Source organism: Eurosta solidaginis, chromosome 1 (genome assembly GCF_040869045.1).
Source record: "Eurosta solidaginis isolate ZX-2024a chromosome 1, ASM4086904v1, whole genome shotgun sequence".
NCBI lineage: Eukaryota > Metazoa > Arthropoda > Insecta > Diptera > Tephritidae > Eurosta > Eurosta solidaginis.
Genome location: NC_090319.1, coordinates 91,760,889 through 91,775,587, shown reverse-complemented (window position 1 = coordinate 91,775,587; position 14,699 = coordinate 91,760,889). Strand labels below are relative to the sequence as shown.

Sequence of the window (14,699 nt, the reverse complement as noted above, 5' to 3'; positions counted from 1 at the left end):
TTAAGTGTAGCCAAGTTTTTAGTAATCAGTAACATGCAATGTTCATTTAACAGAACTGTAAGTGACAGTTCTCAAGTCAAGTGAAGTCTATGCTAAGTATCAGTAATGGAGCCTTTAGTCAGAAGATTTTTTGCTGACTACTTTTGTTAAACCTGTCAAACGATCAGCTGTTTGGCATTTTACTTCCCCTGCAGGAACAGTGACGCTAATTTCAGGCAACATTTGTATCAGCACGCTAAGAGCAGTGTGAAAAAATGATGCAAGCGTTCACTAATTTCTTGTATGGATGTGAATGTGTGTGTGAGGAAATTGACAGATTTTAACTTTTTTACTGGAAGGCAATCCCGTACCTTTTGGTGTAGCTCTTTCACTGAGAGTGAATTTTTATATTTTGACAGTTTTACTAGAAATGGTCAGAAAAGTAAGGAGTAAGGGATCACAGCTAATGATAAGAAAAATTATAGAGAAGAAATGAGATTCATGCAAAAAGTAGCAGCACTACGTAAAGTATATCTAATAAAATAAAAAAATTAATTAAAAAAATGTATTTGGGTGTTTTTCAAAAATGTTGACCTTTGACCTCATTATGGCACTGGTTGACACAATCCAATCAGCCTGAAAATTTGCTACATCATTTTTGGCATCAAATCACATATTTTGATCGCTACCCGAATTTGAAATTCCGAAAAATTAACGCCAAGTCTAATGTACGTAAGTGTGGCTGAATGTTTTTTTTGTTGTTACGATTATTTACTAACATCATAGTGCTGTTAATTTTCCCCACACTAGTAACAAGTTAATGGAGTATGTAATTCTAAAAATATGCTTTGACGTCAGAACTTTTTCTCTAGCTATTTCTCTACTTTTCTTTTCTCCAGCACTAAGTTTAAATACATATTCAATTTTCTACATTTAGTGTGCGTTTATTTAACTTTTTGCTATTTGTAAATATAAATCTAGTACTAATCACAGTATTGATTTCTTTAATTGATGATAATTTTGCTAATTGGCTTTGAAATTTTGCGTAATTAAGTAAGTTATTCCTTGTTGTCTGTAACTGTTGATATGTTTTAATTTACGTTTAATGACGTTCATAATTTTAATGCTGTTAAATATTATTAATACTAACTTGTCTGTTTGTCAGTATTGTTTTTCAATTAGTCAAATTATTCACGCTCCAGGAGTTTTTGCCGTAAGACCTTTAGTGAATGGTAAAGAGAATGAAGAAATAAGAAAGAGGAAATTAATACAATTACTACGGTATTTATCTACAGATACACATACAGTGTACCACTAAAGTTTCTTCAATTGTTTAAACATCGATCACAAGTCCACGCGATGGTTAATGCCTGTGAAGTTGGCATACACAATCTCGAAAAAAAACTGTTCTGAGTAAGTTTCAAATAGTTCTAGAGTTCCTGTAAAGGAGACGGCCGACACTGCTAGGTCCTCAGTAGTGTATTGAGTCAGCATATATTAATACAGCTGTTCCTTACCATGACTGCAACTCACACCCTGCCTTCCGGTTGAACATAGTAAACGCCAAATCCTCGCCCGCTGAGCTCAAAGCCATGGCTTCTGGTTCAGCGTCATGTTAAACGAACCCTCCTCAACGGTTGGGAGGAGTTCGGTCGACGCCACTCCACTGTCTCCAACACAGCAAAGAGTAAGGAAAAAATAAATTTAAGTTGCCTTGTATGTTGCAGAAGACATCGCTCACGATACCCGAAATCAAATTAAAATTTTTGGATAATCCGAGCGCACCTAATTTTGTCACTCGGAATACTTAAAATATGGGAAGCCCTGAAAAAGGTTGAAGTTAAGTCGTTAAGTATGGAGTTGTGCAACATATGGGGCATTCAGTAACTTGGGAACATTGGCAAATTGATAAATAGTCTGTGATGTTTGATAATTTTTTGACAGTTGGTTTTCCGAGTTGGTGAGCCGTTTTTCCGTTATCGCTCCTTAAATTGAATTGTAAACAAACCGTTTTGTTCTGAGCTGTCCATTGCAAAGGAATTTTGAAAAATATAATTCAATACAAACAACATTTCTGGGTGTAGGTACCAGCATGATTGATATTATTGGCCTGAAATGATTTCTATGAATGAACTTCTTTGATATATTTCCCATCCATCAAAAAAAAGGTAATTTATGTGCTTTATTTTGCTGGTTGCATTGGGAAGATGGTATTTTCAATTTACAAAAGTGTATTTAAGGAATTGTTGTATGGCCCTCCCTAGATGGCAGATCTAAGAAATTTCGCTAACCACTGGGGCTTATACCCTGTGCCTCTATCAATATATTTTGTGCAGTCTTTAGAAAGTGCGCAAAAGAGCGTCCCGCTTCTTAGGAAGTTTTTCGGTAATGAAAGTCGGGTTTGAAATTACGATATCTTATGGAGGAGAAATTGTTTTCTTTGCGAAAGATTAGGCTCTTATTATATATAACGCAACGAGTGATATTTCCTCGGCTGAACCAGAATCATATAAAAACATTCATTCATCTCACTGAGTGCTGAGTGACAGTAAACGTGTTTCCCTTTGTGAAAGTTTTAGTATTATATAGTAGGGAATGTGAATGACAGTGACCATTTTAAAGGTTTACAAGTAAGATATGTATCAGCTGCTCGTTCTAGCTGTGCTGACCTGACCATAGTGCTTGTTCTATCTTATATTTTGTGGAGGCTATTCGGCAGCGTTGAACTCCTCTGACACAAAATAGTGTAGAAACTGTAGTATAGTAGGGTGTAGGGTGTGTAGGAGCTGGAGTACTGATTTTCGTGGATACATTTTGAACGGGTCGACAAACTTGACTTCCGTATTTGGACTCTTAATGTTGATATAACTTCGCGTCCTTGGGTACCTTATTCTACGACTTCTGCAAAATTTTCTGTAGGTCTCATATAATGCACTATATATTTCGTACTAAATGTGTCTGACAAAATTTACAGTCACAGCAACCCATATCTGAAATCCCGCTCCTTTTTTCGCTAATTATTGCATCCCTGCGTCAATACCGTTGGCAGCAACCCCGGCCATTTGGACACTTCGTTCAGTGTCAAACGGCGTAGTGTTAGAAAACGGATTAAGCAAACATAACCTGCAAAAAATTCGATTAGTCTAGGATGAAACCGGGATGAGTCGCAAAGGAATTTGCGACTATAGCCAATTCTGTTCTCTTTATATGGGTTGGAGTGATCCCTTTTGTTTGAGCATGTCCTATGGAGAGACCAATTGTACCTGTTTATGCCTGAACGGGTAGTGTCGGACTGGACTTTATACCCCTGCGGGAATTGTCGGACAGATTCTCTTTGCTCGCCTATGGGTACTGTCGGACAAATCCTCTTTCTACTCGTACGGGAATTCTTACGGATTTTTAAATTTTTTAAAATTGAATACAATATTATAAATTTTTTTTCGTATTGGTGTTATACAATAATAAAAAAAACAAGTAAAGAAGGTTAAGTTCGGGTGTAACCGAACATTACATACTCAGTTAAGAGCTATGGTGACAACATAAGGGAAAATAACCATGTAGGAAAATGAACCGAGGGAAACCCTGGAATGTGTTTGTATGACATGTCTATTAAATGAAAGGCACTAAAGAGTATTTTATGAGGGAGTGGGCCATAGTTCTATAGGTGGACGCCATTTAGGGATATCGCCATAAAGGTGGATCAGGGTTGACTCTAGAATTTGTTTGCACGATATGGGTATCAAATGAAAGGCGTTAATGAGTATTTTAAAAGGGAGTAATCCTTAGTCCCATAGGTGGACGCCGTTTCGAGATATCGCCATAAAGGTGGACCAGGGGTGACCCTAGAATTTGTTTGTACAATATGGGTATCAAAAGAAAGGTGGCAATAAGTATTTTAAAGGGAGTGATCCTTAGTTCCATAGGTGGACGCCGTTTCGAGATATCGCCATAAAGGTGGACCTAGGGTGACTCTAGAATGTGTTTGTACGATATGGGTATATAATGAAAGGTGTTAATGAGTATTTTAAAAGGGCGTGGGGCTTAGTTCTATATGTGGACGCCTTTTCGAGATATCGCCATAATGGTGGACCAGGGGTGACTCTAGAATGTGTTTGTAAGAAATTGTTATCAAATTAAAGGTATTAATGAGAGTTTTAAAAGGGAGTGGTGGTAGTTGTATATGTGATTTTATTTATATATGTAATACCTGCCAAGATTTCAAGGGTTTTTTATTTCGCACTGCAGAACTTTTTCATTTTCTTCTACTTAATATAGTAGTTGTCACAACCATTTTACAAAGTTTTTTCTAAAGTTATATTTCGCGTCAATAAACCAATCCAATTCCCATGTTTCATCCCTTTTTCCGTATTTGGTATAGAATTATGGCATTTTTTTCATTTTTCGTAATTTTCGATATCGAAAAAGTAGGCGTGGTCATAGTCGGATTTCGTTCATTTTTTATACCAAGATAAAGTGAGTTCAGATAAGTACGTGAACTAAGTTCAGTAAAGATATGTCGATTTTTGCTCAAGTTATCGTGTTAAGGGCCATGCGGAAGGACAGACGGACGACTGTGTATAAAAACTGGGCGTGGCTTCAACCGATTTCGCCCATTTTCACAGAAAACAGTAAACGTCATAAAATCTATGCCCCCACCAAATTTCAAAAGGATTGGTAAATTTTTGTTCGACTTATGGCATTAAAAGTATCCTAGACAAATTAAATGAAAAAGGGCGGAGCCACGCCCATTTTGAAATTTTCTTTTATTTTTGTATTTTGTTGCACCATATCATTACTGGAGTTGAATTTTGACATACTTTACTTACTTACTTTTTTTGACATAATTTACTTAGTTTACGGGTTACCGTTATGCGAACAAAATTAATATATTCTGTGAGCAAACAAAATAAGAAATTCCTTCAACATAAGGAACCTCCACACAGTCCGTTCTCTTTACAACTTGATTCTTTCCTGCGGAACAAGTCAATTTCCAAGTTACATTTCCGGTTATTATAATATGCGTATTTATTATTCAGTTAAAACTATTACCACCTGAAGATTTTGTATTTATACTCAGCTGAGCAGAGCACACAGAGTATATTAACTTTGTTCGCATAACGGTAATCCGTAACGGCATAAACTAATCGAGATAGATATAGACTTCTATATATCAAAATGATCTGGGCGAAAAAAGAAATCTATTTAGCCATGTCCATCCGTCCCTAAACACGATAACTGGAGTAAATTTTGAGGTATCTTGATAAAATTTGGTATGTAGGTTCCTGGGCACCCATCTCAGATCGCCATTTAAAATGAACGAAATCGGACCATAACCACGCCTACTTTTTCGATATCGAAAATTTCGAAAAACCGAAAATAAGTCAAATTTTAACAAAAAATTTAATATCTTTACAGTATATAAGTAAATTATATCAACATTCAACTCCAGCGATGATATGGTGCAACAAAATACAAAACTAAAAGAAAATTTCAAAATGGGCGTGGCTCCCCCTTTTTCATTAAATTCGTCTAGAATACTTTTAATGCCATAAATCGAACAAAAATTTACCAATCCTTTTGAAATTTGGTAGGCGCATAGATTTTATGATGTTAACTCTTTTCTGCGAAAATGGGCAAAATCGGTTGAAGCCACGCCCAGTTTTTATACACAGTCGTCCGTCTGTCCTTCCGCTCGGCCGTTAACGCGATAACTTGAGCAAAAATCGACATATCTTTACTAAACTTAGTTCACGTACTTATCTGAACTCACTTTATCTTGGTATAAAAAATGGCCGAAATCCGACTATGACCACGCCCACTTTTTCGATATCGAAAATTACGAAAAATGAAAAAAATGCCATAATTCTATACCAAATATGAAAAAAGGGATGAAACGTGGTAATTGGATTGGTTTACTGACGCAAAATATAACTTTAGAAAAAAACTTTGAAAAATGGGTGTGACACCTACCATATTAAGTAGAAGAAAATGACAAAAGTTCTGCTGGGCGAAACCAAACGCCCTTGGAATCTTGGCAGGAATACTGTTCCTGGTATTACATATATAAATAAATTAGCGGTACCCGACAGATGATGTTCTGGGTCACCTTGGTCCACATTTTGGTCGATATCTCGAAAACGCCTTCACATATACAACTAAGGGTCACTCCCTTTTAAAACCCTCATTAATACCTTTAATTTGATACCCATATCGTACAAACACATTCTAGAGTCACCCCTGGTCCACGTTTATGGCGATATCTCGAAAAGGCGTACCTATAGAACTAAGGCCCAATCCCTTTTAAAATACTCATTAACACCTTTCATTAGATACCCATATCGTACAAACACATTCTAGAGTCACCCCTGGTCCACCTTTATGGCGATATCTGGAAAAGGCGTCCACCTATAGCACTAAGGCCCACTCCTTTTTAAAATACTCATTAACACCTTTCATTAGATACCAATATCGTACAAACACATTCTAGAGTCACCCCTGGTCCACCTTTATGGCGATATCTCGAAAAGGCGTCCACCTATAGCACTAAGGCCCACTCCTTTTTAAAATACTCATTAACACCTTTCATTAGATACCCATATCGTACAAACACATTCTAAAGTCACCCCTGGTCCACCTTTATGGCGATATCTCGAAAAGGCGCCCACCTATAGAATTATGGCGCACTCCCTTCTAAAATACTCTTCAATACCTTCCATTTGATACCCATGTCATACAAACACATTCCAGGGTTACCCTAGGTTAATTTTGCTAAATGGTGATTTTCCCTTATTTTGTCTCCAAAGCTCTCAGCTGAGTATGTAATGTTCGGTTACACCCGAACTTAGCCTTCCTTACTTGTTTTTGATAATTTTTTTTTTTTTTTTTTGATGTGTTAATCCAAATAAGCGAAATTCTCCACATGGCCGACCACTTTTACTTCTTGCTGTGCCCATTAAAATAATGGCATGTGAAAAAACATCAAGAAACAACAACAGTAATAAAGAACTAAAACTATAAAATGAACCGTAAAAGAGTTTCTGAGTTGCTTGTAAAAATGGCGCACAAGTGTTATGCGAACCTGTTTAGGGCGATTAACAGAAACGCTTTTTCCCAGACAACAAAGGACGCCGCAGCGTAAAGCGCAGGAAGCCTCAAATAAATGTGTAGAATATATATAGGCGAAATACTAAATGTATAGGAAATAAGGGGGAGCGGGAAAGGCGAAGAACTCGAAAAAAGGAAGAAATAAGTAAACAAATATATACACTTTCGGGAAAATAAATGGCACCGTATTTCGGGAATGAAATTTTATGCCGGTTTGTTTTCAAACCGATTTTGGCCTTTCCACAGTAAAACATGCCAGCGTCCAAAAAAGAAGATTAGTCTTCCTCCGCCTGCTTCTTTTAATCAATAGAAACCACCTCTTTCCTTTCCTGATAAATACGGCTGTCCACAGGAGTTACTTCGGCAAAATGTGTAAAAGTTTATGTCGGTATCTGTCATGAAATGACTAAATCCACAGTGTACTAAAAGACGGATCAATATTCGTTGATCACCGGCCCAACAAAATTGGTGCCAATGGGCTGAGGTTGGGTGTTCAAGTCAACCAGCCTTGGTGAGGTTGGGGGCCTATCTATATACCCCCGTTCCGTCGTAAATCGCACCCGGTTCCTCGGCAACTCCACGCGCGCTCCAAGCGTGTCTCAGTAACCCTCTTTCATTGATTGCTACTATCTCAATATCTGTTAAAATTAATAATCAGTATGAGACATGTGTGTGTTTATCTAAATTTAGGAATGTGATCAACATTTTCTGTCCAGCCGTTGCAAAAATGTCCGATTTATTGTTGGAAATAAACTGATTTTGCTTCGACTTCCACTGAACAACTTTGCCCAAAGCCTGTCACCTTCTCACGTCAATACCTCTTCTAGATGTATTTTGTTCAAATCTTCGGCCTCTTGCTAAAGAAAAAGCTACAAGACATATCTTCATTATGCTCCATTTTTTCTTAAATTTTTTCTAATTTTTACTCCAATTTTCGGCCTGTGGCCTCAAGGGCTGGGGCCAATCTTTTCATATCATAGACCTGTTTAACAACGTGTTTTTGCTTCAACAATATCTTCCCAAAAGCATTTCGTCCACTGCTGTCAACCAACATACTCAGCCGTTCACTCAAGCATCTTCCGTCAATTCCCGCCACAATTATGGATGTGGCTAACCATTCTTCGAAAGCATTCTTTCAGTCATCATTTCTTAACGTATCCTAAGGCAGTTTCAAACATCTCAAAAGATAGGCCATCCATTTCTCCGTTTCAGCACCATTTTCACCGATTGTCGCAGTTATGGGATGTAGCCAAACTCTTCATCTGCCCCTCAGGGTTAGTTTTCAATGATTGAGGCTCTTGAGACAAGCAAAAGACCGAATACCCCTGGTTTGGAATGCCAGGGGAAAACTTTATGCTCTACTCAGAGCGAGTCTATGAGTGAACTTTTAGGGATGAAACCACAGTCCCCGGGATTCTCCCACTAGCTGGCCGAACCCATGGACAGGAGAAGAGACCTGAATACAAGCATCACGCGATACATTGTATCTGCTCTCCTACAATTTTTAACGGCCGTAGTATGGTCGCGCAGGTGAGACACCGCGTCCACGCTGCTCCCTTTCGAGTAAAGACACCTTACTTTGTTAGAAGTGGTATTTTGACCACCTTTTACGAATGCATACCCTTCCGCGGACATATGTTACAGCTCCGCAGGCGGAAGTTCTGTCGACAATAGAAGCTGTTGCGTTTTAGCTTACTGCTCTATACTTACGTTCAAAGCTCTTGCAACTCATCATTCCAACGGATACTCTAAAGGTCATCCCATCTTCTTTCGACACCGTCCATGATTGCAAACTTCACATTAATACTGGGTTGATTAGTGACTTAGAGCGCGTTTTTTGTTTGCGGAGGGAGAACTCTAAGTTTTAAATTAATTCTCAATCCAAAGCAGTACTAATTAGCAAGAGAGATAATCCGTGTCGTGGCTGCCTAGGCCATAGAGGACGGAACTTTTGGAGCATGCCACAAATATCTTCTCTATCATCACGAACCACCAACAGTCGGATATTGCATGGCTGATCTTGAATGATCTGCTCTGATGCCCCGCTAAAGTGCCTTCTTAAAACATGTCGGCTTTGCGGATGAGTTACATTACCTTTCCCGTATACCAGTGATATCAAACATGAATTCGAATAATAATACTAGAGAAAACGAAAACTCATCAAGACAGCCTTAATAATTTAAAAAATAAAGACGACCGGTTCTGATTTTTCCCCGACCAAGGGCTGTTATTTCAGTGTAACCCCATTTAATTTGTTGATACGACGATAAGAAGAAAACTCTTCGGGGTTCGAAAGCTTTCACGTTTCAAGTCGGATTAAGAAAATTATCTTCCTTAGTCTGGGATTGTTGTATGCGCTTCACCGGCTCCCTTGATGTTAAGCTGCTATTTCCTTCGCCACCGGTTCCAGTGGTGGTAGGTGCAGATTAGTGTTGAGTGCCTCCGTCGAAGTAGAGACAAGAGAGCTGCTAAACAGAGTTCCGAAATCCTCTGATATAAAATGACGATGATGTGTCTGATTGTTGTCCATCGGTTAGCCAGCCAATTTAATTAGTAGTAAAAGAATAAGTGATTTCCCCCTGCAGGTTTAAGTAGAGCTGCTAAAAACTGATTAAATATCATAAAGTTTACTCATCGCCAATGCATTTGCTGTTAAAAAATTGCCCTTATTCTTTTGATTAGCTTCTATTTTACATTTTTTTCCTATGAGATTCTTCACCATTAAGTTTGGCTCTTACTGCTTTGTTCTGTTGCTTTTATCGACATTTTTATTATAATTAAATTTTCTTAATTTTGTCTGAATCGTACCACATATTAACTTGGCGCATAAGCCTGGTTTAGCTCGTGTGCGTTTTTTGTTGTTGGTTGCTTCTTTGGTTCCACCAGTGTTGATATTTTTTTGGCTTCAGTTCAACTTGTTTGCTCTCTTTTTTTACGATCGTTATCATTAATATTCTTGTATCATAATTATGTTTGTCTTTATAAGCGGGCTTGGTTTTTGAGACTCAATTTCTTTTTACTGTCGCATTTATACCCAATTTCAGTTTTAAGTTAAAAAGCTGTAGAGACATGCATTTCAATACTCTATGTTTCTAAATATTTTCTTATATAAATTTTCAAAAAACACAGAAGGGCTTAATCTATTTGGGAACTAGCATTAACAGTAAAAACACTATCAGCTTAAAAATCAAGCGGAGAATATCTCTTGCTACTATGGAAAAGTAAAGTCCTCTCTCGCCGAACAAAAATGATGTTCTACAAGTCGTTCATCATATTTGTGCTCTGAAGTATGGCTCGGAATTGTGGACGGTGTCGAGAGAAAATGAGATTTTTCTTGGAGTGCCCCGAGAGAAAGGTTCTCAGGAAGATTAATGATCGTGTCTGTGATCCCGACGGCGAATATCAAAGCAGGATAATGATGAGCTGCACGAGCTTTACGCAGATATGTATGAATATTGTGCAGCGAATAAAAACCAGAAAAGCTTCGCTGGCTAGGTCATGTTATGCGAATGGCTAAAGACACACCGGCCAAGAACGTATTTCAGTCGGCACCGCAGTTTGGAAACAGAGGAAGGCGGAGATCTCCACTAAGTTCAGAAACGCAGGTGAAAAAAGACTTGACTGCTCTGGGTGTCCCCAATTGGCATCAGTCATTGCGAAACGGGGATTGCGTGACTTTTTACGAAACGTGCAGAAGGGTATTTTAACATCGGTTGTCTGTAACGGCATAATTGAGTCGAGGAATAGACTTCCTTCATTGAACCATATCCATCCGTTCGTCCGTCCGTCAACACGATAGGTTAGGTTGAAATGGCTGGTCAATAAAGAACTCGCATAGACTGAATGTGTCCATAATGTTACCAGAATTTGTTTGATGACCAAACGGAAGAACTCCAATCAGGTGCCAGAATATACATATTTTATAGAATAACTTCGTCCTCTTGGCAAATAGTAGCAGTTTTCTAGGACCCAGCTTAATTGCTGCCTCAAGATCAGGAAACTCTGCCGTCCCTAATAGCTGGAGAGCGCAGGATCTGGGGAGGGTAGGACATGAACACAGAACGTGCTCAACTATTTCTTCCTGCAGCTCACACTTCCTATTCTTGCCGTTACTGACGAGGCCTAACTTGTAAGCATGTGACGCCAGAAGGCAGTGTCCAGTCAGTATGCCCATTGTGAGCCTTAAGTCTTCTCTTCAGAGATATGAGCCAATTTGTGAGTCTAATATCGTAGGCTTTGCACATGATCTTAGAAATTTTGCAGCCACGCGCTTTTGACCCTCCCAAACGGATTGGGACGTCTATCGTCGACTCATCGAGTGTTGCACCTTCCTTTGCAAACTTATAGCCCTTTTCGTTACCTTTATCCCTTTATGACCGGGAACCCACTGGGTACTGGGTTAACACGATAACTTGACTAAAAAAGTATACATCTTAGCGGTACACTGGCTTATCTTGGGTCAGAATAGATTGGTATTCAAATCGAACGATAACCACGTCCACTTTTCAATAGCGGAATGTAGTGAAAGTTGACATGTAGCTTTACTTTATGTCAAAAAACTGAAGTTTAGTAAAATTCTGGAAAATGAGCGCGATACCGCCCACATTTACCAAAAAAAATTCAAAGTTTTGCATCCCGTTTCAGATATTGTAACGGATTTTGCGGGATTCCTGATTATTGTGCACATTTTGTTAACGTTCGAATCTGTGAACTGTTGAATAAGTAACTCAAATATTACCAAAGAAAAACCAATCCTATCGAAATTTGTCAAAATTATTTTGTTTTCGACAATAACAGTTTCTTGTAGACGCAAACGGTTGGAAACCACATCCACTTTGTATACCTAGCCTTCCGTCCGTCCGTTAGCACGATAGCTTGAGCAAAAATTGATATAACTTCAGCAAATTTAGCACACGAGCATATCTGAACTCGAAAATATACATACATAGGTATTGAAATTGCTCGAAATCACTTTTACTTTTTCGATATCAAAAATTTCAAAATGGAAAAACTGACACAATAAAACAAAATGTTGATAAATTGTTGAAACTTAACGAGTGAATTAATTTTATGAAGTAAAATAGAAATTTAGTTAAGTTTTGAAAAGTGGGCATTGCTTACATTTAGTAGAAGAAAATGTTAAGTCTTAAAAACCGCAAATCAAAAGCCAAATAGTGCAATTGTAGTTACAACTGAGAAATTTGATAGCTGATGGCTAACTAGTAGATTCTGGAAATGGAAGCGACTAGAAGATGCGAACGAGGAAATCAAAGAGTATAAAAGGCAGCGACAGATAGAGGCGCTAGAGTCAGTTTCGATTAAGCACGCTATCTGTCGGGCAATAGTAGAGTTATTTATTGTGAAGTACGTTAATAAAGGCCATTTTGCATTATTAAATATTGGAGTTATTTATTCAACAGTTTAGTGATTCGAACTTAGCAGAAGGTTGCAAATAAGAGGATTTGCAAGAAAATTCGTTACAATACCATATTGCAGTTTGGCAGTTGTATGATTTTATTATAGCTAGATCTGAGCAAAACCGGTTGAGGACCACGCCACGACCTACACTACCAGTAAGAAAATTATGTCATAGCACACAACTGGTTATATAATGTTCTTTTTCGCCCGAACTTAGACTTACTTATTTTTATTTGCGTTCTAATTTTTTCTCGAAGTTGTTGAGGTTATCTTTCTTTATTTTGGGTAGGCTTCTTAACAACTGCGTATACGTGTATGTGTATGGTAATTTTGTCTCTTTTTATTTAATCCTCTATGAAATGTACAATCAGGGCCGTAGAGAGAAAATCCGGGCCCGGGACTAAACAATTTACGGGCCCCCTATAAAAAATTCACCAATACATTTGATTAACTTGAATTAATGATGTCTCATTCATGAATCATTATTGATAGATTGCATCAAAAAAAAAAATGTTTGCCTCATCAACTAAATGAGTTTTGGACTAAGGGCTGACAATAAAATTAACACAGAATATTTACTATTTATACTATTTTATTATAACGTAGAAATAAAAATCTCTTTCAACAGCCACATATTGTTTCAAATAATCTGTTCTAGTTATTTGGTAACATTTTAATACAAAAAAAATAAAAAATAAATGTAAGGCGCGATAACCTCAGAAGAGATTTTAGGACGAGCTTATCTTCCAATTTGCGTCGTGGTCCTCTTGATTTTCCCTACAAATTGGCCGGATGGGACCTACATGTTTTAAGCCGACTCCGAACGGCATCTGCAAGGCAGATGAGCTTTCACTGAGAGCTTTTCATGGCGGAAATACACTCGGAGTGCTTGTCAAACATTGCCGAGGGGCGATCCCACTTTAAAAAATGTTCTTCTAATTGAAAAACCTTGTAGAAATGTTAATGTTGCTTTGCCCAGGGCGTGAGTCGAGGATCTTCAGTGTGGTAGGCGGAGCACGCTACTATCACACCAAGGCGGCCGCCAATTATGGCATATATTATTGCCTGAATAAATCGTTAAGGTCGGTCATTTATATAACATATATCCCATAAAACTGATTGTTCAAATTTTATGAATTTTCGAAATTTCGACACATTATTATTCAGCTTCATTCATGAAAGGTTTAAGATCTTCGACACAACCGAATACAGTCTCGTCCTTACTTTTTTTTCAGTTTGAATTTGAAAAAAGAAAATTTTCTATGGCAGAGCTGATAGTATAAATCTTTTGCGAGCGCTTCTAAATCCCAAAGTTCATCAGCAACCTTCTGGCAACGCTATTCTAACCATTTGGCCATTGCAGCGGTGCTATGTTTGTCTTTTTAAATTTCTTTTTCTTTTTTTTTTCCTTGCCTATTAATTTTACACAGCGCTGCGACATCTGTCGAAGAAACATTGTGAACATTGGTTATAGCAGTGAAGCCAGAAGACTGCTGATAAATGTTGATTGGAGTTTATCAGCGCTCGTAAGAGATCTTAACAGCTAGATATAGCACTTGTCTCAAAACTTTCTTTCATTCTCATTTGAAAAAATTTAAATTTTTAGTTAAGAAAAATATATCATAACAATGAAGTATAATGAAAAAAATTATTTGCTAACGCCTTGGGTCATTTCGAACCCATGATCTTGCAAATTAATAGTTTGATGAAACAACTACACGATTCTTTTTTGTAAACAAACATTTGAATAAAAGATACATGAAGCAGCTCAAAACTTCCTAAAGTAGCTGAAAGTACGTAAAGTCTACCAAAAATATGTACTAACCTGCAGGAGGACTGCTTAAATGTGGGCTATCAGAAAGTTTCTCAGATATTCCGTCAAAACTTTCGATCCGACTACTTTTTTTCAACAAGATTGAATCTGACAAGATGAATTATAATAATCCAAATGTTGAAAGTATTCCTTCTTTCCTTATTTCTTTTCATTTCCGTTCTTTTCCAATTGGCCTTCTAATTCAAATGCTACCATAAGTGGGGTTCGTATGATACGTTGGCCTAAACTGGCCAATCCACCCCATTAACCTAAAGACATTATAAACGTTCCCTAAAGTATTTATGGATTTATTATACGTACACGTGCTTAGACATACATATGCATATATACATACGTGTTTTGGATAATGATAAGTATATCTAAA

The 14,699-nt window shown here is 37.6% G+C and overlaps 1 protein-coding gene and 1 pseudogene across 9 annotated transcripts in view; both read left to right on the top strand.

Annotated features, from left to right (window-relative positions):
* The window catches only part of LOC137236454 (serine-rich adhesin for platelets), a 344,342-nt gene that overhangs the window by 157,020 nt on the left and 172,623 nt on the right, over positions 1 to 14,699 (top strand). The window lies entirely within an intron of this gene.
* The window catches only part of LOC137237261 (t-SNARE domain-containing protein 1-like), a 45,228-nt pseudogene that overhangs the window by 592 nt on the left and 29,937 nt on the right, over positions 1 to 14,699 (top strand).